The sequence below is a fragment of the Protopterus annectens genome, chromosome 10.part0, assembly GCF_019279795.1.
Source record: "Protopterus annectens isolate FY-2018-M chromosome 10.part0, PAN1.0, whole genome shotgun sequence".
In the NCBI taxonomy this organism is placed as follows: domain Eukaryota; kingdom Metazoa; phylum Chordata; order Ceratodontiformes; family Protopteridae; genus Protopterus; species Protopterus annectens.
This window is the reverse complement of record NC_056744.1, coordinates 604,201,940-604,226,301: the sequence shown is the minus strand read 5'-3', so window position 1 is coordinate 604,226,301 and position 24,362 is coordinate 604,201,940.

Genomic DNA, 24,362 nt, shown 5'->3' with positions numbered 1-24,362 from the left:
TCACATGATTTCATTTGGCTGCTGGTCATGTGATTTTAGACCTGTATTTAAGCTTCTAATGTTTAGTGTTTGAATGTATTAGTATTGAAGAAGGGTTACGCCCGAAAGCTCTGCTTTTTATTAAACTGGTTTTCTCTGCAAGTTTTCTCTTTTGAGTTCGTGTTTTGCAGCTGGTTTTACTTGTACATTAAAAGAGTGAGATGTATATGCATAATACTAATGTGTAATCTGGAAGTTTGTGTGGCAACAGTCGAGTAGTGCTAACAAACATTGCTCCCACAGGGACGTCGGATAAGAAAACTGTGCTGAGAAATAAAGACCATTATAACATGTACTGGTACTGTTCACTCTGGTATTGTAACGAATTGTGAGTGTTGCAGTTTCTCTGAATAATAATGTATCACTGGTCACTGTCACCCACACTGTGCTACATAATATAACTGTGTAGGAAAGCATGTATATGTGTGTGTCAGGTCACTAAAGGTGGAAGAAGGCAATATTCTAGATATGTCCCAGCACACCAGCATGTGGTCAACACATGGCCAGAGTCTGTGCAGAAAGAGTTGGATAGCTATGTGCACAACATCAGCCCAGAATCTGGGAGTATGTGGAGAAACAGTTAGTTGGTATTAACAAACATTCCCTCCACAGGTATACCAGGTAAGAGGTGTATACTGCAGGTAAACCAGTGCATGTGTAATGATGACGACAGCCGTATGACTGTCCAAACTATGGCTATAGGGTAGTGTAGTAAGACTTGTAAGGTACAGATAACAGCACTGACTAGGAAAGCAATGTGGACTACAGGAATATACTAGTTGTTAATTTACATCCTTCTCTCCCCCCACCATATCACCAACAATAATCAACATGCCCACCCCAACTGGTATGTAATGACACCTATGTTCTGATAATGTCCAATTGTTTAATAAATATTTTAAATGGTTCCCATGTATGTGCTGTATTGAATTATTCCAACATTGGTGGCATAGTGCCATCAATGTACCTGCATGATGTTCTTATTACCACTGTGGTCTCATATATGCATGTGTTCTGTTTGCTATGCAACTGTTCCATATCTGGTGTCTGGGTTAATGGGAATATCTATGCATGCTGTTATATCTAACCCTGGAATGTGTTGACTATTACTAACCCACATATGATGATGAAATCTAAACACTATAGCACGCTTGGGAAGGCCGGTCCCAGCGGACCCACCTGTCCCACCTCAGCTGGCTGTGGCACCGGGCACCAGCATGTCTGGGGCCAAACATGGGCCTTCCCTGTCCCTTGGTCCTGCACAACCTTCGGGTTAAACTGCCTCAAGAAATGGGGCTCGCCCCCCCGGGAGTGGACATGGACAGGCACCGGTCACCCTTCACCAGGTTGGGGTTGTAGTGTGTAGAGATAAGCCAGCAGCTTCGTGATCTTCTATGCCAGCTCGAGGGCCGCATGTTGCAACTACAGCATCAGTCTGGCTCTGCAACTCAGCCCTAAGCACAGCCACCATCGGGGCTGTGAAGATGCAGTGGTGACTGCCCATGGGTGGGGACCTCAGACCCACTGTTTCCACTAGGGTGCTCGTGGGCTTCTAATTTCCCTACACCCCTACACATCAAGGTGTCTTCCCCCCACATGTGTCATATACTGCCACTGTATGTGTCTTGTTTGTCTTGTCTGTTAACCTACCCAACCTACCTCCCCAAATATACTGACTACCCCTCCCCAACATCCTTCTCTCACCTGAAAAAAAAGTCAATCTATTCCCACAAAAAAATCTAGCCCCATACATAGCTGTCCATTTCGCACATTTGTCCACTGGACACATGTAATCCGGTCTAATTGGCATCACAATTTATTATTGTTGTCCTCGCCCCCTCTCAGGGGTTTGAGTGTCCAAATCTACCTTCAAATACAGTGTATATGTACAGCTATTGCTGTAGAAGAAATGGGCAGCTATGGACCTTCCCTACACCCTTCCTGCACATCCCTGGCTAGTTTCCCTACTGTCTTTCCCTCTTTGTGCCCCTTTTATCACCACTTTCCTATCAACCCCTTTTTCTTTTATTTTAAAGAAATTAGCACAAGGGGTAAGCAGGAGTAAGCACTTTTAAGCACCAGTAAGCAGGTTTAAGTCTGTTTTCCCAGAGGTAAGCAATGCCTACACTGGTTAAGCAATTGAGAAGCTGAGTATAAGAAACTGTAACCGGAAGTTAGCAGTGCTTACCTCCATGCAAACCTGTGCAAACCCACTTAAAACTGCTAAAAAGTGCCTTAATCACTCTGTATCTAATGGCCCTTGTTCTGCCCAGCAACAAAATAAACAGCCTCTGCAAGGATCGAACCAAGGACCCTACACTCCATAAACAAAGTGATTTACCACTAAGCAATGTCAGATATACATGACCCTGATGTATTCACAAACATATCATCCAGCCCAGTCATTCAACAGTACAGAGAATGTATTCCAACATGTAGATGTATGAGTGTGTGTAAATATATTAATATCTAAACAGATACAACATATCTATCTATCTATCTATCTATATATATATATATATATATATATATATATATATAAAAAACAATATATACATATATAGAAATATATATGCACACACACACACACACACACACACATATATATATATATATATATATATATATATATATATATATATATATATATATGCAAATGCCTACATCTATAGGTATATATGTCTACATCTATATGTCAAAATATATACAGCAAGTTATATATGTAAGCAGATATATATAGCTATGTAGGTATATACGGACATAGTTATATTTATGTAAGCAGATATATATATATATATATATATATCAATATAGGTATATACGGGCATACATCTGTAGATAACAATGGGAAAATAACAAAAACATATATGTCTACATGCACCGTTAATGGGGTTGAGAGGCCCCAAACAATATAAGTCTTGTACAAATGGGTATACTCCCCCACACAGCCAAACACGTCCCCCCTGCAATACACTACCAAGTGTTGTAGATCCCATAACCAGGACCTGACACAATATGGGCACAAGATGTTAACAGTACTCCATTCCACCTGTATGATGTCAGGCTGGTATTGGTAACATATCATGCAGTACAGTCTGGCTCCCATAGGTACTGTACAATGTGGAAGCTATCAACATCCCTAGGATACATATACACAGACACATATATGCAGATACAGATACAGATATACATATATAGATGTACTTTTGAAGAACGAAAGTTCACTACTTCGAACTTCAAAAGTACACCCACACTAATGCAAAATTGCACTTTCATGAAAGTGCACTCTCGCGAACCCGCTAGACAGAACGGGCTAGCGGACACGGACCTTAGGGTTAGGGCATGGGTTAGGGTAAGGGGACAGTTAGTAGGGCTATCCCTTTACCTTGACCCATGCCATACCCCTAAGGTCCATGACTATTGCACCACAGTGGAAGACATTCCAAATCGGGCTATGCCCGTTTTTCAATGTCCTCCATTGTGGTGCAATAGGTTCGGTCTAGTCAGCTTAAGCGAAACTGCACTTTTGTTAAAGTGCACTTTCGCTTAAGTGGGGATGTACTTTCCTATTTCAAAAAAGTTAATTTTTGTTGTAGGAAAGTGCACCCATATACATATATATATATATATATATATATATATATATATATAAAAATATGTATAGATATATATATACACACACAGATATATATATATATATATATATATATATATATATATATATATATATATATATATATATATATATATATATGGTTCTACCTGACATAGCCGAAACCACACAACACCGACAACCACATCACCGACACCACATATTCGACAGTCCATAAACACGAAACCACACATAACCGACAACGAAATAACCGACGGTACACAAACACAAACCCCATACACTGCACACACCACAATAACAATTAAAACAAAACACATCCCCATTCCACAAACCACACACAACACAAGCACACCAAAATCCTTACAAGCCACACTAAACCTTACCCTAACCCTAAGGTCCGTCACTATCGCACACTTACCTACCGCCCCTCCTAACCCTAACTCACTTAACCCACCCCTATCGCTCCTAACCCTAACTCACTTAACCCACCCCTATCGCCCTAACCCTAACTCACTTAACCCACCCCCTCGCCTCCCTAACCCTAACTCACTTAACCCACCCCTATCCCCACAGACCGTCAATCTCACACTTACCTGCCTCGCACCCTAACGTCCGTCACTACCGCATACTCACACAGCCTTTCCCCATGTCGGCATCCTCGGCGTTGGTGTTGTCATCCGTCGTGTCGGTCTTCTGCATTGTCGATGTTCTGCAACTCGCGATTCGGTCTTCTTCGTTTGATCTTCTGGAGCTCAATTCCGCTGTCGGTCTTCTGCGCTGTCGACGAAGTCAGGTAGAACCATATATATATATATATATATATATATATATATATATATGCAACTACACATACACACACACAGATATGTATAGTAAGATACATATGTCGAAGGTGCACACAATATGGAACAGCCACTATGCCTACAGGTAACATCTTAACAACTGGACACTGTATGAGCCACCTATACAAATGACAATTGTTGCCTGCAACATATACCCACAGAGAGTTCATAGGATATAACACCACACACAGGTTTGCATAAATGGAAAACCTTCATTTGTTGTACTATTACAGTTGCATATGCCATGTCATATAGATGTTCAGACACTGACATCCATATAAACAGAGTAATGCAACTGTGAAACAGTTATACAAATACAGTAGATTGGAATGGTTTACAAATGCTGCTGTCCAGGCCGAGCCCTTCAAATAGTACAAGAGTAAAGACAGAATGGGCCATAGGATACCAAACAATCAACAGTAAGTAATGCAGGTGTATAGTTCAGCAGCCTCTATCTACACTCTGTACACAATCATTAGGTGGTAAAGACTTCATTTGACACAATGGGATGTAACTGTTACATAACAAGGCATAACTGACACCATCACAAGCACACTGACAGACAGAACAGTCTGTATGGCAGAAGGTAGTAGGCGTACATTAACCCAATTTATGTACATAATTTAAATATAGGTGAATTGTATGGTAATGTACATCCAGATACCTTAAGGCAGCTCACCCCTGATGCCCCTACATGTTGTAATAGCCTAGGTTAGTTATGGTACATCCCCCCTAGATTCAATAATATAGGGCCATATACCACTGTTACATACACTGGCCTCTGGAGTGCATAAAGGCACACATGTATTGTGTAGGTGATGTCCACACACATATATGGCCCCAGCCCCACCATATGTGTGGGGGATACAACAGCAGTGGACTGATGGCAGGAATAGCAGCATGATATACTCACAGCCCACTACAGAACAACCCCTGACAGCATGTCATATGTGCAAACCTTGGCATGTAGGTGGAGGACAGAGGCTGAAACACAGGCCCATATGTGGAAAACTGTTGTCATGCACTAAGCAAGCCACTGGCATTACAGGATAGTCTGCAACATACCCTTAGTCAGGGATATGAGGTTAGAAGCATAAATGAATGTAACCATGTACTGATCGCACTCAACACACACACTGCCAGTGAAATATCTGACACAGGACCTGTGTGGTGGACAGACAAAATATGATAGGCATACTTCTGGCCATCAAGAGGATAGGCCCACAGTTGAAAGCTATGCAGACAGACTGCATTCCAAGGTAAACTAGTATGTACACACAAACTCTGTAACACCAGTACTATACAAAGCATAACACAACTCCAATCACACTCTGTCTGTAGTTCTGGAACCTCCTACAAATATGTTGCTGGCCTGAGTGTGCAGGTACTCCTGTAAGAGGTATTGCTACCTGCTCTTTGAAACACTGATGTCCACACACGGGAAGGATGTCCATCACACAGGAAAGGTAAAGGGACCACACCCACATTATATAGGGATGTATAGTAGGTGGTTGCCATGACAGCGGTAATTGGAAGTACTGCACAGCAAGCTGCATGCAGTTAGCCAATGTGGATGTTAACAGCCATGGAGATGGGTATAACACGTATCTACTGGTATAGAGGTGCCCCCATAGGTTATGCATTCCCACACCCCTGTCTGTCCTGCCACATGATAACCACTGGTACAGAGGTGCCATGGCCACATACTACCAACTAGATATTGACAAACATTTATACAGCATCCCACTGCTCTATCAGACATACATGACTGTTATGGTGGCTTGGCAGCAGTACATCTGGCAAGTATCTGGACATTACATCTCACTGGGTAAGTACAGTAAGCTGTTAGGCATGTAACAAAGCACTGTGCAGTGTACAGGCAGACTGTCTCAACACTGGCCTACATTTCCTCTGGGGGAGTGCACCTGTACCTGCATATATAGCAGGCTCTACAAGCATGCCACAGCACAGGGTTACATACACCTGTGTGACAGTGTTTAACCACAACCAATGTGAACCCAGCCACATATGGTAAGCTAGCGTAATATTACAGTATATAGGCTATCTGTTCGACAGCAACCTCATATGTGCCACTCTACACACTAACCCTACATAAACTGTGCCGCTACACAATGTGGTCCAATGTCTGTCTGTGGTATGGGACGTGCGTGTATGGCCCTACAAATATGTAAGCCAATAGGGTAACATACAGTGGAGCAGCATGTAACATCAGATAGAACAGGACCAAGAACAATGACATCCACCACATTCTGTACACAGGCCAAGGTACATATTAACAATACACATACTGTGGACAATCACCCATAAGTACAGAGACCTCAGTACTGTACACACAACCACACAATGTCCAGATTATGTCAGCAAATATAACCCCTACTATACATAACATGTGTAGCAGTCTGATATCTCACTGGTTTGTTATCAGATATGATGTCACTAATTATGGTGTACACCACATATGCACCCCTTACTGCATGACATATATAGAAAGGTTGACAGGGTTGTGGCTGAAGGCACATACACAGGGCCAATATTGACATGTTGCTGTGATAACCTCATACGTTTACTGTTGTAGCAGAGTTTGTTGCAACATATGTCCTATGATGAATGTGAAGTCAGTAACTCTCACGGCTGTCACCATCTACAGACTGCAATACTCACACTACCTTATGCAGTTCACAGAGAGGTGCTCTGTGGGTAGCACATGAAACAAAATGCACCACACACTGCCCAGTCTGCAGATGACCCTACAGATGGAGGTTCCCTCATAAACATAGGACTGACATGGCAGGTATTAAACCATGTTGGACAGCCATATCCACACACTCCCTGTTAAAGCAACATTACTCCAAATGCAGTATAGCAGCACTTACTGTCTGTAGTCAGGTCAGACATATCCCCCTCCTGTGTGTTGGCCTGTTTCCACAGTGTATGTTGTTAGAGGTAAATCCCAAATCCATCTGAGATGCTGTTTGCCAAACAACAGATCGGGTTCCTGCTCACAGTGAATGAACGTCCCAACACCAATAAGATGTTCCTAGATATTGGAGTATGTTTCCATGCAACTGGCTATGGGAATGTTACCACAGCTGTTCCACATGCAATCAGCTAGAGGAGGGCTGCAATTCATGCAGAGGCCATCAGCTGATCATGAGCATCACTTAAAATACACATGCTGCTGCCTAAACAAAGCAGGTGTAAGTCTCCAAATCCACCAGAGAGGGAGTGAGTGAGGCAGACAGAGGCAAAGAAATATCAGGGAGGAGTGGGAGAGTAAAACTTAAGCATGTTTATGTCACATACCTACAAGTACAGGGTATCAAACCCCTGATGCCTATGTAGTGCTATCAGATGTCCATGAAGTTACTGGATGCACCACATTGGTTACATGTTGAGGAACCCTCAAAACATATATGTGATGGTGAGTGACATCTGCAACAGGGATATGGTAGCTATGCAGTAGGTGTTATACACATGCCTGTCAACATGAACAGGTGTCAGCCTCAACACAGCCACACTCTCACAGGGATGCACACACATTGACATACTTGGCAGGGCCAGGAATACAACTCATCACTAGTGGGATTGCCACAACACAGTACTGTGCAGGTATCACATGCACCACAGGGGTCATACGGAGGTTATATGGGCAAAGGGTATGTGGAGGTGTCTGACATCAGGCAGCAGTATGCCAATGGGGGTTGTAGTGAGTGTAAATGTGGTCATATGCATCATACAACACACACACAGACATGGGTGCCAGTACTGACATGCATGGGTATATTGCTTCACGGGTGTGTAGCTGTCAATGGTGCCGGGCAGCTATACAAGGCTAGGTGATGGGTATACCTTGGCATCAGGCCACATGGCAATGGTCTGCATTGTGGCTCAGGGGTATAGTGTTGGGATTTCCCACACAGGTAGGTATTGTATTCACCATCCAGTCACCTGGGTGACTATTGCATGTGGCCAATGCTGTGCATTGCTTGCCATGTATGTGTTCCTTAGTCCATAACATGGATGGTGTCTGGGATGTGCACACCTCCCACATGCATGTACGGTGACATGTGAAACTGTACCTGGGGTATCTGGCCCATGTTGTGTACTCAGATTGTTATCATCAGATGTGCCAGTCCTAGCGTCATGTGGCGGGAACTGTTAATGGACAGCAGGTTGACCCTGCACCTACATTGATAACATGATACCAGTTTTCCCTGTAGTCAGTGGCATCTGTCCATACATGGCTTGTGTTTCAGGCATGGTATGTCTTTTGTGGGTCACATTTGCTGGCACCACAGGTGTTGCAGGTGTCCAGTGGGGAATGGGGGGAGGTGCACTGTCGGCATGTGCGTGCCTATTGGACTGATGGTCAGGGTGCCATGCCCTCTGTAGCCCACTGCAATCACACTATGGTTACTATCAGTGGGCAATATGCAGGGTACTACCAACATAGTGGGTGTTGCCTTGATGTCACATGTAAGGGTATGTATTTGCACCCCAGTCTCTCAGCTATTTCACATCTGCTATCCTTGTATGCTGGACATTGTAATATACACTAGGGCCACCATATAAGAAGTTTGGAAAACCCACGTCCACACAGGATACAAATGACAAACAGTGACACATACACACCTATCATGTCTGGGATTAGAACTCCTACCTAACTAGTATACTACACTACAGCAGTACTCACTTATAAGACATGCCATGGAGATTTCTCAAGTACTCCTTCCCCAAAGGTGTATTTCACAGTGAATGACATCAGCAGGATTGCCAAAGTAGGCCATTTGACATGTATTGAGTGTGAGTAGCTTAAAATGCATTGCTCCTTACACAGACACAGAAACACACACAAAACATCCACAACTGCCATGTGTGGGAATAGAACCACTACCAGAGTTCTATATCACACTACAGCATGATGCTGTTATAGGATAATAGGATGTACCACAGGGATTGCTGGAGTGCCCCTTCCCCAAATGTGTATTTCACAGTGAATGACATCAGCAGGAGACAGGACATTACCCCTATTGTGGTGTACGGGCAGGTATGTAGCCACCTATTTATGTGTTTACAGCAATTGAATTGTACTGCATGTGACTAGCCTAAAAAGCATTGCTCTCTACACAGACAGATGCACACACAAAAACACACAGTTGCCATGTCTGGGATTAGAAAACCTACCTAACTAGTTTATCACACTACAGCAGTTTGCAGTTATAGGACACACCACAGAGATTACTGGGTTAAACCTTTCACAAAGGTGTATTTCTAGGTGGATGACATCAGCAGCCTTGCCAAAGTAGGGCATTTGAATTGTAGGGAGTGCGACTAGCCTAAAAAGCATTGCTCTCTACACAGCCAGAGACAGACACACACACAGACACACAGTTGCCATGTCTAGGATTAGAACTCCTACCTAACTAGTTTATCACATTACAACAGAATGCAGTTATAGGACACGCCATGGAGATTACTGTGCTACACCTTTCCCAAAGGCGTATTCCAAGGTGGATGGCATCAGCAGCCTTGCCAAAGTAGGCCATTTGTATTGTAGGGAGTGTGAGTAGCCTAAAAAGCACTGCTCTCTACACAGATGGAGACACACACACACACACACACACACACACACACACACACACACACACACACACACACACACACACACACACACACACATACACACACACACACACACACACACACACACACACACACACACACACAGTTGCCATGTCTGAGATTAGAACTCCTACCTAAGTAGTTTATAACACTACAGCAATATGCAGTTACAGGATGTACCACGGAGATTAAGGGGCTACCACTTTCCCAAAGGCTTGTCATAGTAGGGCTATGGGGAGGGCAGTGTGTGTGCATGGGCCATAACCTATTCATCTAGAGGTTGACACACCACATGCAGCCATAAGCAGGGTTATATTCCACAGATACATATATACAGTTGCAAGATGACTACTTCTCTGTGCACAGCTAGCACTTGCACCACATAGTCTGTAATGCTGACAGATACCGGTGGCTAGTATATACAGTGAGTGACTTCTGAACCTCATGTGGTTGTAGCCATTTGGCTGTATGATGGGTGGGACAGGCCTCATAATGGATGGCTTGTTGTCACAGTCACTGTTTTCCACACATCTATGTATGTCTACTTTTAGCTTATTATAGTGTGTTGTCCTTGAATATATGTCTGTATTCCTATCCACTGTATGTGCAAAGCATGAGTAGTGCATACCAACGAGTGTCTGCTCTAACATCTGCAACTGCCAGATATGTCTGGTCCACTGTTATTTGCATACATCGGCTTCATTTGTTTAAGTGTGTGAGCATGCCCAGTATGGCCTTTCAGTATGCTGTTGTCTGACATTGCCTTCATTTCTCTAAGTGTGTGGGCATGCCCAGTATGGCCTTCTGTATTGCATGTGTGGATTGATTCCAGGTAGTTTGTACTCCAGTGCAGACCTTTGTGTTGTACACCTACAGGTAGCAAACTGTTTCTGCAGCGATCCATTGATCATTTGGCAATATGGGGACAAAGTGTGCAGGGGATAGTGTGTACTGTAGGTGATTGTCTGTGCTGCTTCAGCTACATGGTACTGCTGTTAGCAGAGATATTCAGACATGTGTACTGTTATACACAGTGATGTTTTCTGTCCTCATGTACTGTAAGGTGGACATTCCTACTCACAGTGATGTCTTGGGGGACAAGGGTGACTGCAGCTGTGTGCGTATTGTGGGCAGATGCCTACATATTCATGGTAGGTTATTGCATCCTGGTGGGGGAGATGCAGACACTTGCACTTGGGTCTGTGTATCTGGTTCAGCACCTTGGTACAGTCCTGGCAGAGGATCCCATACTTGTATATCCATCAACATGTCAGTATGGCCTTATATTGCTATGGCAATACCTCACAGCTGTACAGATTCACACAGGTTACCCAGAGGCAGGGACCATGAGACAGGACATTACCCCTATTGTGGTGTACGGGCAGGTATGTAGCCACCCATTTATGTGTTTACAGCAAAGGATAGTGTGTGCACACAGCTTTGTGTTGGATCTTGCACATTCCATGCTGCCCACGCTCCCATCCCCTGTTATTCTATCCTCTTCCTTACATTATGCATACATTCTCAGATACTTTCCCTATGCTTATCACCCCACAACAACTGTGTGTTGGTGTCGGTCCACAGCTCATGCAGTGGGACATGGTGGACATGTTACTGTGGTTTAGCACATGGCCTTGCATGTGGCTTATGTGGAGTGTGTTGTGTTGCTATTTGGGTGTCCATGACATAACACGAATTGGCGGTTTGTGTGAGACACAAGCCCTTGGCAGAGGCCTGTGGGCCATTAGGTGTTGATGCGGGCCAGATGTGGCAGGCCATTGCATTCTGTCAGTCCTCTAGTCTCAGACCGCCATACAGTATATTCCCCTTGAGTGACAGGGTAGGTGTGCTAGGAGTTCATGCCAATACCTTCTATCAGTCTTGATCTGGTGGTGTGGATGCTGGCAGGGTGCTACCTACAGCTAGTGACACACCTGCATGAGACACCTGCGCTGCATGCTGCATTCTATCACTATTGCCATATACTTGTGGGGTCATATTGTACCCATTCCCCACAGCAGGGGTACATCCAGAGAGGTACCTGTGGGTGGTGTTTGTGTGAGCTGGGCGCAGGTGTGCTATGCACACTACTTGCATCTGACACACAGATATGCATTTAGCATTCCAGTTATGCTTGCATGTGCAGGTACATCAGCTGGTTCCCAATACATCAGTCCTACCTCCTTTGTGATCTTGAGTGTTTCGGCAGACAACACCAGTATCTAATACTATAGGACCAGATAATGTGATGCATACCTGTATGTACTATTCAAAGGGTGTGTCCATTTCACAGTGACACAATATATACTGTATGTGTGGAGTACTTTGCCTTGTGCACTGCTTGTATATCTAGCCCAACAGCTATGCCATGTCAGTCTTTCAGATGGTGACACATATTGCCACCATTCATTTACGATGGCTTACTGCTAGCTTGTGTTACACTGGTGGGTATTGTGTTTGGCACTGCTGTTGTAAGGACTTGTCCCTGTGATCATCAGTAGTGGGCAATAGCCACCAGGTCTTACCTAAACATGCATACATACCAACCACTCTCACACAATATAAAACACACACCAACCTAACACACACATACCTGCATATTGTGCAGATGCTAAAACCTATCCTGCTACCTTGGCCACCTCTGTGCATCTGTGCTCCACTGGTATTATACCTACACATACATGTTACTACATTTCTACATAGGGCTGTGCGGGGTCACACCTGACTGTTACGGCATGTGTACATCAGATTGGGTGGGGGCACACCAGACCATTACTACATTTCTAGATAGGTTTGGGGGGGCACACCGGAATGTTACTACATTTGTAGGGTTGAGGGGAGTACACCTGACTGTTTCTACATTCCTACACAGGATTGTGGGAGGGGGACACACCTGACTGTTACTACATTTCTACACTGGTTTGGGGGAAGGGGCACACCTGACTGTTTCTACATGTCTGCATAGGAGTGGGGGGAACACCTGACTGTTACACCCTTTCTACATAGGATTGTGGGGGGACACACCTGACTGTTTCTACATTTCTACACAGTATTGGGGGGGACACACCTGACTGTTACTACATTTCTACACAGGATGCGGGGGTACACCTGACTGTTACTACATTTCTACACAGGATTGGGGGGGCCCAGTTGACTGTTACTACATGTCTAAGCAGGATTGGGGGGAACACCTGACTGTTACTACATTTCTATGCTGGATTGGGGGAGGGGGCACAACTGACTGTTTCTACATGTCTACATTGGAGTGGGAGGGCACACCTGACTGTTACTACATTCTACATATGATTGTGGGGGGACACACCTGACTGTTTCTATATTTCTACAAAGGATTGGGGGTCACACCTAACTGTTACTACATTTCGACACAGGATTGGGGGGACACACCTGACTGTTTCTACATTTCTACACACAACTAGGGGGGCACACCTGACTGCTTATACATGTCTGCATAGGATGGGGGGGGCACACCTGGCACTTGTACACATTTGCTATGACTGTACTAGTATGTCAAGTACTCCATTTCATTCTGTAGTCTAACCTATCATGCTAACTAGAGGCATATCAGTGTACTTCAGGTCTTAGCTTTGGTTGACTTACATATTAGTTTCAGGCGTCCTACCCTTCTGAACTAACATCCCACTGCCTGACCTGCTGTAATCTGTCTGTGTAGCCCTGGGGGGTGGCTATCCATAGGCATCATTCAGAGGCCATAGCACAGCCTCTGTTTGTTTTTGTCTACACATGTCCTGCTGGCTGAGACTGTTATTGGGTATGTGAACCTCCCTGACTGGCATTTGTGAGTCATATGAATACATATGTGGCCCAGCACATTTCCTGCGGTGGGTTTTGTCACCCTGTATAGTACTGGCTACTGTGGTGACTCCAGTATCTGTTACAGATGTTATGGTGCCACTATGGGTGTCTACTATCTGCTGGCATACCATTCAGCCACCCAATTCCTTTGCATGCTCACATCCATATCATAGATACAGGTAACAACACATTCTACTCCATATGACAATTGGTGGCTGGTTGACTTACCTTGTGGGTGTTCCAGTATTGAGGATGGTGCTGCAGGGCTGCCTATGTTGGATGCGCATAGTATACTCCCTATACATGGTTTAGCACAGGCAGTGTCATGTTTGACATCCCTTTTACTGTATGTGAGAGTCAGAGTGAGGTGTTATTCCCCAGGTCCCTCCTCTGTCAGTGTATGTGCTATGCGTTGCCTCTTTGCCAAGGCCAGGGCATACTGGGCACACCTCCTTCTGCCTACTGGGGCAGGCTCAGGTTGTTCTTCCTCCTCCGAGTCACTCTGTGCCTGTGCAGGCCTTGGCATTGATGGGGGCTGTGTGGGCCTGCCCCGTGCTGTTCCTGCTGCAGCTGTTTCCACAGGATCATATTGTGTAACATGGCACATACGACGACAAATCGGGTACATGTAACTGGTGAGTAGTGCAAGGCTCCACTGGATGTGTCTAGGCACTGGAACCATGACCTCAGCATCCAAAACACACGCTCTATTATGATTCTGGTCTGTGCGTCTGCCATATTATGGAGTTCTTGTTTGGGTGTGTGTGCATTTCTGATGGGTGTCATCAGCCACAGCTCCAGTGTGTATCCAGCATTTCCCAATAGGTGACCGTGACAGATGTCCCCATTGGCAAATCTGTGGTACAGCTGCATCAGATGCCAGATGTGGGAATCGTGATAGCTTCCAGGACAGCCAGCACACATATTCATTATTATGCCATGGGCATCACACACGATCTGGGAGTTAATTGAGGGGAAGCCCTTGCGGTTGATGTAGACCCTACCCCACTGACTGGGTGGTGCTTTGATGCATATGTGCGTACAGCCTATAGCACCCACTACCTCAAGGTATTCTGCTATTTGGTGGAATAGTTGCATATTGCTGGCCAACACCTCACGGGTGTTGGGGAAATATTCGTGCTGACTGGCATGTGCTGACATGGCATCCAGGAAATGGTGGAGTACCCTGGATGCTGATGCCTGTGAGATCCCTATCATATCCCCAGTTGGCCTTTGGAAGGTACCTGTAGCTGGTATTCTTAGGCCTACACATACCTTGGTATCCACTGGGATGGGTTCCCCTCTGTTAGTTCTGTGTGTGAGGCGTGGATGGCACAGCTCAACAATTTGCTGTAGGAGGTCCCTGTCCACCCTATAGTGCTCCACTATCTCCAACCCCTGTAGCCCCTGGTAGGTTACCCTGAGTTTGTACACTCTTCTCTGTCTCCTCACTGTGGGTTGGTCGACAGCATTCACATCCTCACAACCCTCAGTTTCTTACACAAGTCATTGTATGATAGCTATTGCAGCCCCTATCATTTTGTTGTTTTGTTTCTTAAAAGTTCCCCGCTTGTATACACCCGTGGTGTAGAGTATGGGAAAAACAGAGGGAAAGGTGTTTGCATAGTTTAAAGTAGTGTTCTGGGCTGGGCTGGTCTGCTGCCTGTGTAATTCGCTGATTCTGATACATTTCACCTCCCAGCTATGCTAGTTCTCCTTGATTACCTTCTTACTGCTGTTTCCCCTTCCCATTTCCTACCTGTTTAAGCCCGGGGGTGCACCGAGCAAACAGAGTGCTCAAATGTGCACAGTGCTGCTATTTCCTGGTTTAACTTGTTTTTTTCTTCTTTTAAAACCCGGTGTGTGGTGTGCACACCCACTTAGGCAATGTAAAGAGTGCTAGGCAGATTCAGACACATCCCCTTGCTTAGCTGTGCTAGGCTAGGAGCAAACCCGACCCACAGGGCTCCAATCTGCTTACAGTATGCCTAACACACACCCCTATAATGTCAGCTAGGCTTAGGCTTGCACCAAGCTATTCCCACTCTTACACTGTTGTGAACTGACTAGCATGCGGGAAAAACTGGGATTCACTATCATCACCCTCATTTGCATAGGATTGCCTGCTAATGCATAGTAACATGTCTCACACTGAGCCTCCCCCCTTAGCAACCACTACTCTCTGGCCATGTTGTCTTCTGCCTGCCATTGACTTGCATGGCAGAATAGTGATTTTAGTTGGAATGCTTATTTTATTGCCCCCCCCCCACCAGCCAAAATCGGCTAAAAAAAATAAAAGATGATTTGTTAAATATTTAGGCTGTTTGCAATGCCAATGGCCTTATACTTGGCCATTGGCATGCTTCCTGACTGATATGCAGCCTTTATTTGGAGCTGTCACAGCTCTGTTATAGATTTTGCAGAAATGTACTTGGTTACTAACCAAGTACATTTCTGCAGATTGCACTAGTCGTGCACAGCCGGTTGCAAGCTTCCTGGATCGCAAATTCACCTCATTTGCATAGAGTTCTTCTGCAAATGGGGTGATTTGCATACAGGGGCTTAGTCCATGCAGGATTAGTGCAGGAGCATTCATGCACGCCCCTGCAGGCTGTTCCTGGATCGCACGTCAGACATATTGCCTGCTAGAGCTCCTGCACTGATCCTGCACACCATGCAAGGCATATAGAATCCAGGGGTTTATCTGAGCAACTACTCTATCATAAGGTAGGACCAAATCTGAACCTTCAGGAGTCTTTCAGAGGGGGAATGGCAGATGGGTTGCAATGAATGAATGAAGATCAACAACACAGATGGAATGTTATAGTAAAAACATATATTTTTTTATCTGATATTGTTAATCTTCATTCATTCCTTACTGATGGGTCAGAGTCCCTAGCTACTTTATTTCTTGGGAGGCCCTATGGAAGGATATTCCTGTACACCATTGAACCAAAGGAAGCTCTCCCCCTGGAGACCAAATTCAATTTGTAATGCGTGATAAAGGTATGAGGGATGTCCATGTTGAGCTGCACAAATGTTGTACATGGAAGCTCTTACATGGAAGACAATAGACTGATTTGGTTGAATGAGCTTTGACCTTAGATGGTAGAAGAGCTTTGTTTTGTTGATCGATAAAGCAAATATAATCTCTCAACCATTTAGATAGAGTCACTTTGGAAACAGATCCTTCCAATTTTGGTCCTGAGAAAGATACAAATAGTTGGTCAGACTGTCGTAGTGATTTAGACCTGTCCAAGTAGAAGCACAATTGTCTGTGCACATCAAGTAAAAGTAGAGATTATTCTCCTTTGTTAGAAAAATTTAGAAAGAAAACTGGCAGGTTGATTGCTTGATTAATAGTCAAATCAGAAATAACTTAGTGTAAGAAGGTGGGATTAATCTGGAGTGCTACTCTGTCTTTATGGAAAACCATGCAAGGACGCTTTATGCACAAGGTTTGTAATTCAGATATTCATCTTGCTGAAGTAATAGCTACCAGGAATAAAGTTTTCCAGTATAAAAATTTTATATCACAAGTGGCAGCAGGTTCGAAAGGAGGACGAGTCAAGGATTGTAAAACTAGTGTTAAATTCCAGTGCTCAATTGGCTCTGTAAAGGGGGACCTAATGTGCATAACACCTTTCAAAAAGGTCTTACAAAGATGGTGAGAAATCAGTGATGAGTCCCTGGAAGCCATTGTGGAAGTTAGAGATAGTCGCCAGGTGCACTCGAATAGTTGAAGCTGCCACTCCCAAGTGGAGAAGCTTTGATAAATAGTCCAGTACCCAATCAAACTGAGCTGAAAATGGGTCTATTCCTTTCTCTTAAGACCAAATTATGAATCTTTTCCACTTGCTGAGACAAAGTTCCCTGGTGGATGATTTATGAAAAGCCAGAATAATGAGACGTACAGGGGAGGATCGGTTATTTTGCCTGGCGATTACTGGAAGTGGAGGAACCAAGCTGTCAGCTTGAAGCTTGATAAGTTTGGATGCATCAACCATTGTGGATGCAACAGCAATTCCAGAGTTGGATCCAGAATCCATGGTTGATGTACTAAGTGAGGCCAAAGAAAGGGAAACCAGACTTGTCGGGGCCAGTAGGGTGCAATGAGGATTACTCAGCTTCTTAACCAAAGAACCTTCTTTAGAAACTGCAGGATCAGAGAAAGGGGGGGAAGCATAGAGTAGTCTCCTGGGCCAATTGTGTAGTAGACTGTCCCTTGTGGACTCCCCCTTTGACGGAATTAGGGCAAAGTAGCTGCTGCATTTTTGGTTTGCGGGGGATGCGAATAGATCGCAGCAAGGCTGACCCCAGCGACTGAAGATCTTCGCCGCTATGATAGGATTGAGGGACCACTCGTGAGGCAAGAGGATGGAGCTGTTCAGTTTGTCTGCAATCATGTTGTAATCCCTGGGAATGTTCATTCTATCAGAAAGTCATTGGAAGCTATCTCCCATTGCCAAATTCTCGTGACCTCTTGACACAATGGGTAGGACTTGGTTCCCCCTTGTTTATTGATATATCAGACTACAGACATATTGTCTGACTGGATAGCAATTGTCCCTGATGGGAGGGCAGATTGAAATGCTTGAAATGCTAGAAGCACTGCCCTCAGTTCTAGAACAGTGATATGCAGGTTGGCCTCCACGAGTGACCAAGTGACTTGGACTGTCTTTCTCTGGAAATGCCCCCCCCCAATCAAGGAAATATCTATGGTCACTATGGCCTTGGGATGGGAAAGGGAGAAAGGATGGGTCCATAGGTCTTTCTCTGGCTTCATCCACCAAATTAACTCTTGTTTGCATCGATTTGTTATGAAGACCTGAAAGGACATAGGATGAGTCAAAGTGGACCACTGTAATATCCATGCGATATAACAAAAGTAAACAGAATATATTACTGTGCTGCTAAATTAATAACTGATAAAATTCTACCACGGGAATATAGGGTAGCGAGGGAAAAGAGGGGGCAAAAGTGAATACCATCATGGAAATATTGAACAGAGAAAACTATAAAGCAGCTAAGACAAGAAGTGACATTGTTAGAAGATTATAGAAGAGGGAACAGATCAACAAAAATATTAAGAAAGATAGATATGATAAAAGCAATGTGCAGTATTAGAACAGACCAGTATCTATTATGCACTATAGGAAATAACAAATTAAAATTTTCAAAACAGGTGGAAAGACTTAGAAGATATGAAGATGAATATAAGGGAAAAGTACAAAATAAGCAATTTACCGATGACCCAAAAACATTTTATAGAGAATTGGGAAGTAAGGAAAAAGGAATTGATAGACCACCAAAAAAAAAAAAGGAAGTAGATATATTTTAGAGAAATATCTATGAAGATCCTGTGGAACATAACAGAGATGCTACGTGGATAAAAGAAGTCAAAAAAGAATAAGAAGTTTAAAGGTACAGGATATGAAATGGGATGAAATAGCAGCTAAAAAGATTGAAACAAAGTTGAGAAAAGCCACTAATTGGAAAACTCCAGGCCCAGATGCAGTACCTAACTTTTGGCTTAAAGTATTAACTTCTTTAACAACGATCTAGTCATGAGTAATAACTATTTATATGCACACCCTGAACAGACGCTGCACTGGTTAACAATAGGAAAAACAATGTTCTTACTTAAGAGTGAACCTGCAAGCTACCCTAAAAATTATAGACCAATAACTGGTCTTCCGACAACATATAAACTATACACAGGGAATGATGCCAACAGAGTTTATAGTCATTTAGAAGAAAACTCAATTATGGCAGTAGAACAAAAGGGCAATAAAAGAAAGCCATATGGAACAAAGGATCATTTGTTAAATAAAGTTATAGTGGAGAACTGTAAGAAAGGGAAGAATCTAAGTATGGCATGGATTGACTATAAAAAAGCATTTGATAGTATCCCACATTCATGGATTAAAGAGTGCTTAAAAATGTATAAGGTACATCCTACACTGATTGATTACATTACAGTAACCATGAAATAGTGGCAGACCACTTTGCAATTAAGCCATGATAAAGGACAGATTATTATCCCAGGGATAAAAATCCAAAGGCGGATATTCCAGGGTGACTCCCTGTCACCGTTGCTATTTTGCCTTGCCATTAATCCATTAAGCTATTTACTTAACAGCTTAGGTCATGGCTACAATTTGGCTTCAAGAAAACAACAAAGTCCAGTGACTTCTCATCTTCTCTTTGCTGATGATTTAAAACTGTATAGCTAATCAGATGAGGAACTGAAAGCACAGCTGCAGGTTTTCAAAACCTTTTCAGATGATATTGGAATGTCATTTGGCCTTGATAAATGTGCAAAAGCAACCTTTAAAAAAGGAAAACTGCAGCACCAGGAAAATATCAGTTTGGGACAAGAATGTGATATAAAAGAACTTGAGCAAGAGGGGGTGTATAAATACTTGGGAATTGATGAAGGATCAGCAATAAAACATGAACAAATGTGAATAAAGCTTAGTAAGGAATCCTTTAGAATACTTAAATTGATCCTGAAAACAGCACTGACATCTAGGAACAAGATCCAAGCCACAAATCAATTTGCTCTTCCTGTGCTAACTTATAATTTTGGAGTGACTTGATTGACCCCAAAAAGTGTTGGATAGATTGGATATTAAAACAAGAAGGATGCTTCATGCTCACCAAATAATTTATAAAAATCAGTGTATACCAAGATTATATATTTCCCGTTCTGAAGGAGGTATGGGCCTCCTTAAAATTGATTACATGTATAGATCTGCAGTCATGGGACTTCACACATATTTACTGACCTCACAATATCCAAATGTAGTGAAAGCTTTGAAACATGAGGAGAACACATCTAAGATGACATCTCTGCTTAGTTTAGCAGAAGCATATTGTTAGAAAAATATGTATTCACATATAAGCTGCTAGAAAGATATGTATTCACATATAAGCTGCTAGAAAGATATGTATTCACATATAAGCTGCTAGAAAGATATGTATTCACATATAAGCTGTTAGAAAGATATGTATCCACATATAAGCTGTTAGGAAGATATGTATCCAAACATTCAGACATATATAAGTTGTGTGGTTAGATATATATAAATGAACTTGAACATATATGAAAATACATAGATTAAGAAATAGAGTAATATGTAATGCATTTAATTCTGTAATAGTAGAAATAAACTCGCATATTATTGCTTGAAGCATAAGCTGCAGTGTGATTAGAAACTTAGCCTTGGCAGCTCGACTGGATCATGTCTGTCAGTAAAAGATTATTTTGCAAAGTTAGAAAATAATGAATCTGTGTGCATGTGTATCTTTTCCTGCTTCCACCAGAAGAATGGCCTTGTGCACTATCAGAGAAAATGTCCAGCTGGTGGACAAGAAAGAGACAAAGAGTATTAAAAAGACATGCACCCATTGTATTGAACTAATCTAAGAGCCTTGAATTGGCTACATCCTCGGAAGGACATTGTGACTGACCAGGTGCTTGCAAGGCTGTAATATTCTCATGGGAAAGTAACTTTTTAAAAATTGTAATATCAGAATTTTTCTTATGAATGGTCATGATGTAAAGACCCTGTCACTGACCACGTCAGTGAGGTGGGCAAAAGCTGATTGTAAACCCTATAAAATATCAGGTATTTCCTGAATAAAGCTAGACAAAATTCTGTACAAGTTTGTGTATGGTTTTTTGCCTCCTAATGTACATTAGAGTATATGTATAGTAGATACCTGAGAAACCTGCATTACTGTTTGTTATTGACTGTCATTTTTTAAATGCCAAGTGATTTTTTACAGTCTGATTTTAACAATTTATTTAACATTTTGGTCCTAATCGTGCGGAATTCCCTTGGTAAGCTGCAGGTCAGAGCATATAGGTGGCACTGAAACCTGCAGAAGAAGGAAAGACCTCCGACTGAATTGTCGTATGTAAAGAGGCTGTCCACTTGTCTGATCTGTGGCAGCGGAAAACTGGATCCTAAAAGAAGCATAACAGTAAGCGGAGGCTCGGGTAAGCAGAATTCCTCTCTTTGTTTTGTTTTAGATCAGGGACCAGGTTACACTGTGCTATTGCTAAGGTTTGTGATAGCAGGGAGAGGTAGTCAAGTATTGTATCTTGAGTCATAGATCAGGGAGTAAACAAAGCAAAGTAAAACAGTCATTCTAGACACTACTGTGGATACGGGGAATAAGATACCACGTTTTACAAGAGAAAGGGTTACGTAACAGTTCTTTTTTGAAGAGACATGGGAAATGAATGCACTAAAGGGTCACGTGACCCGCCTAACAGAAGAGCAAAAGTATATGCAATTGCAAAGAGCAGATAATGTGAGACATTTTTCAAAATGGGTCAATAAGTATGAATTTGATGGTAAATTAGATAAAATATCACTAGTAAAACTTTTGAAACAGTTAAAATCTGGCAGAGGTCAGGCAAAAACAACGACAGTTGGGCATTCCTCAAGCACATAGGTGGATTGAGGAAGTGAACGAAGGAACAGAAAATAAGAATGCAAAAGCATTATTTCTAGACAAAGAGGATAATAATACAGTAGTAGCATCGGCCCCTCCTACCACCTCCTCCGATGCCTTACTTAGAATATGAAGCGGAGGGCTGGACCCCCATGTTATCCGGAGACAACAGGGTATTCAGACAACCATTTGTAAGAGAACCTATCGAAACTAGATCCGAACACGTCAAACATTTATAGATGTTCAACTAAGCGGAAATTCATTAGATGAGAGTGAGGAAATCTGTCCGTTAATTGAGGTACCAAACCCACAGGCAGGACAGGAGGCCAGGCCTCAACTCTCTTAGTGTATAGACCGTGGACACGGAAGACATCCGAAAGCTACAGAGGAATTCCCCATCCAAAAGTTAACTTTGAGAAATTTGTACAAGATTTACAGGGTATGAGATTGAGTTACCACCTGAATGGGAAGAGGTAGAAAAAGTAATTAGACAAATTTTAGGTCCGGACTGGCACATGATTTGTGGCGCCTGGAATGCCCGTGACGCAACTCAGGCCACTCCTACATAGTGACGCAGAACTAGATACTAGATTGAAGGGTCTTACAGACCGCATTACTGAAAAATGGAAACCTAGAGCAGATTGGACTTGTATTAACCAATGCGCAACAAGATAATGAAACAGTAGGCGCATACTATGGTAGATTATTAGAATGTTTCAATAACCATAGTGGTATGACTATTCCTGAAAATCAAAAAATGATAGCTCATATGAACAACAGTTGAAGAATGCATTTTTAAAGGTTGTATTGCCCCTATCAATAGCTTCACGAAGCATATGATAGATCACCGAGCAGTAGGCTCCAAGCCTTGTTAGAGTATGCTAGGCATGCGAAAAACATTTTAACAGTAAAAGAAAAAGAAGCAGGTCTTCACAGCTGAAGACGGTGCGGAAGTTTTGTAGTACAAACAGCCAAAAGGGTAAGTTTAAATGCTCAGGGTAACAAACGTTCTGACAGAAACTCGGAGTTTTATGAGGACAGGAAAAAAAGAGGTGAGTGCTTCAATTGCGGTAAGAAGGGACATTTGGCAAGGGATTGTAGGAGTAAGGCACCTGTGGAAAAAAAGGATAAGGATGATGAGGATTGACTAGATGGCAGTTATACTGCTCGACAGTCGCTAGGAGAGACTAATGAGCAGGAGAATAATGTAAATACCTTAGAAGAAACAAATGACATGCAACGGATGTAGAGGTTGGGGAGAGTGAAGTTTTGGACTTGGCACTACTGAGCTTGGAGCTCTATTTAGCAGACACTAAACCGGAAGTTACACTTCTGGTGGAAGGAGAGAAATCAAATTTTGTGTGATTCAGGAGCATCACGAACTTTGATGCACCCTTCAAAGTTACGGAACATTCTGAGTCACCCAATTATATTTTAGTGAAAGCAGCAAACGGACAACTGTACAGGGAACCACTTTCCCATGATATAGCAATAACTGACCCTGTCTCGGTATAACCCAGAGAAGTAAAATAGTACTTTCTGCCAAATGCCCCATGAACTTATTAGGAAGAGATCTCATGCAACTTTTGGCATAGCAGTAGTCCCTACCATGAAAGGTATGGAGGCACAGAGACAAACTGATGCTTTCGTAGTACGATCGGAGGGTGAGGCCTATTATTGGTACAGCCAGGACCTGGTTACGACCGGTCCAGGGGCAGTGACCAAGGAACTGATGAATGTAGCCACCAGCAAGGTGCTTCCCTCGATGTTGATCAACAACATTTGTTACATTGTACCCTATATTATTGTAGCACATCAGGGCCTGATAAAGAATATGAACAAAAATTGTTCAGGAATCCATAAATAGATTAATACTACGGACTTTATACTGGGACACTGAGGGCAATAGTGTGGTGAGTTGT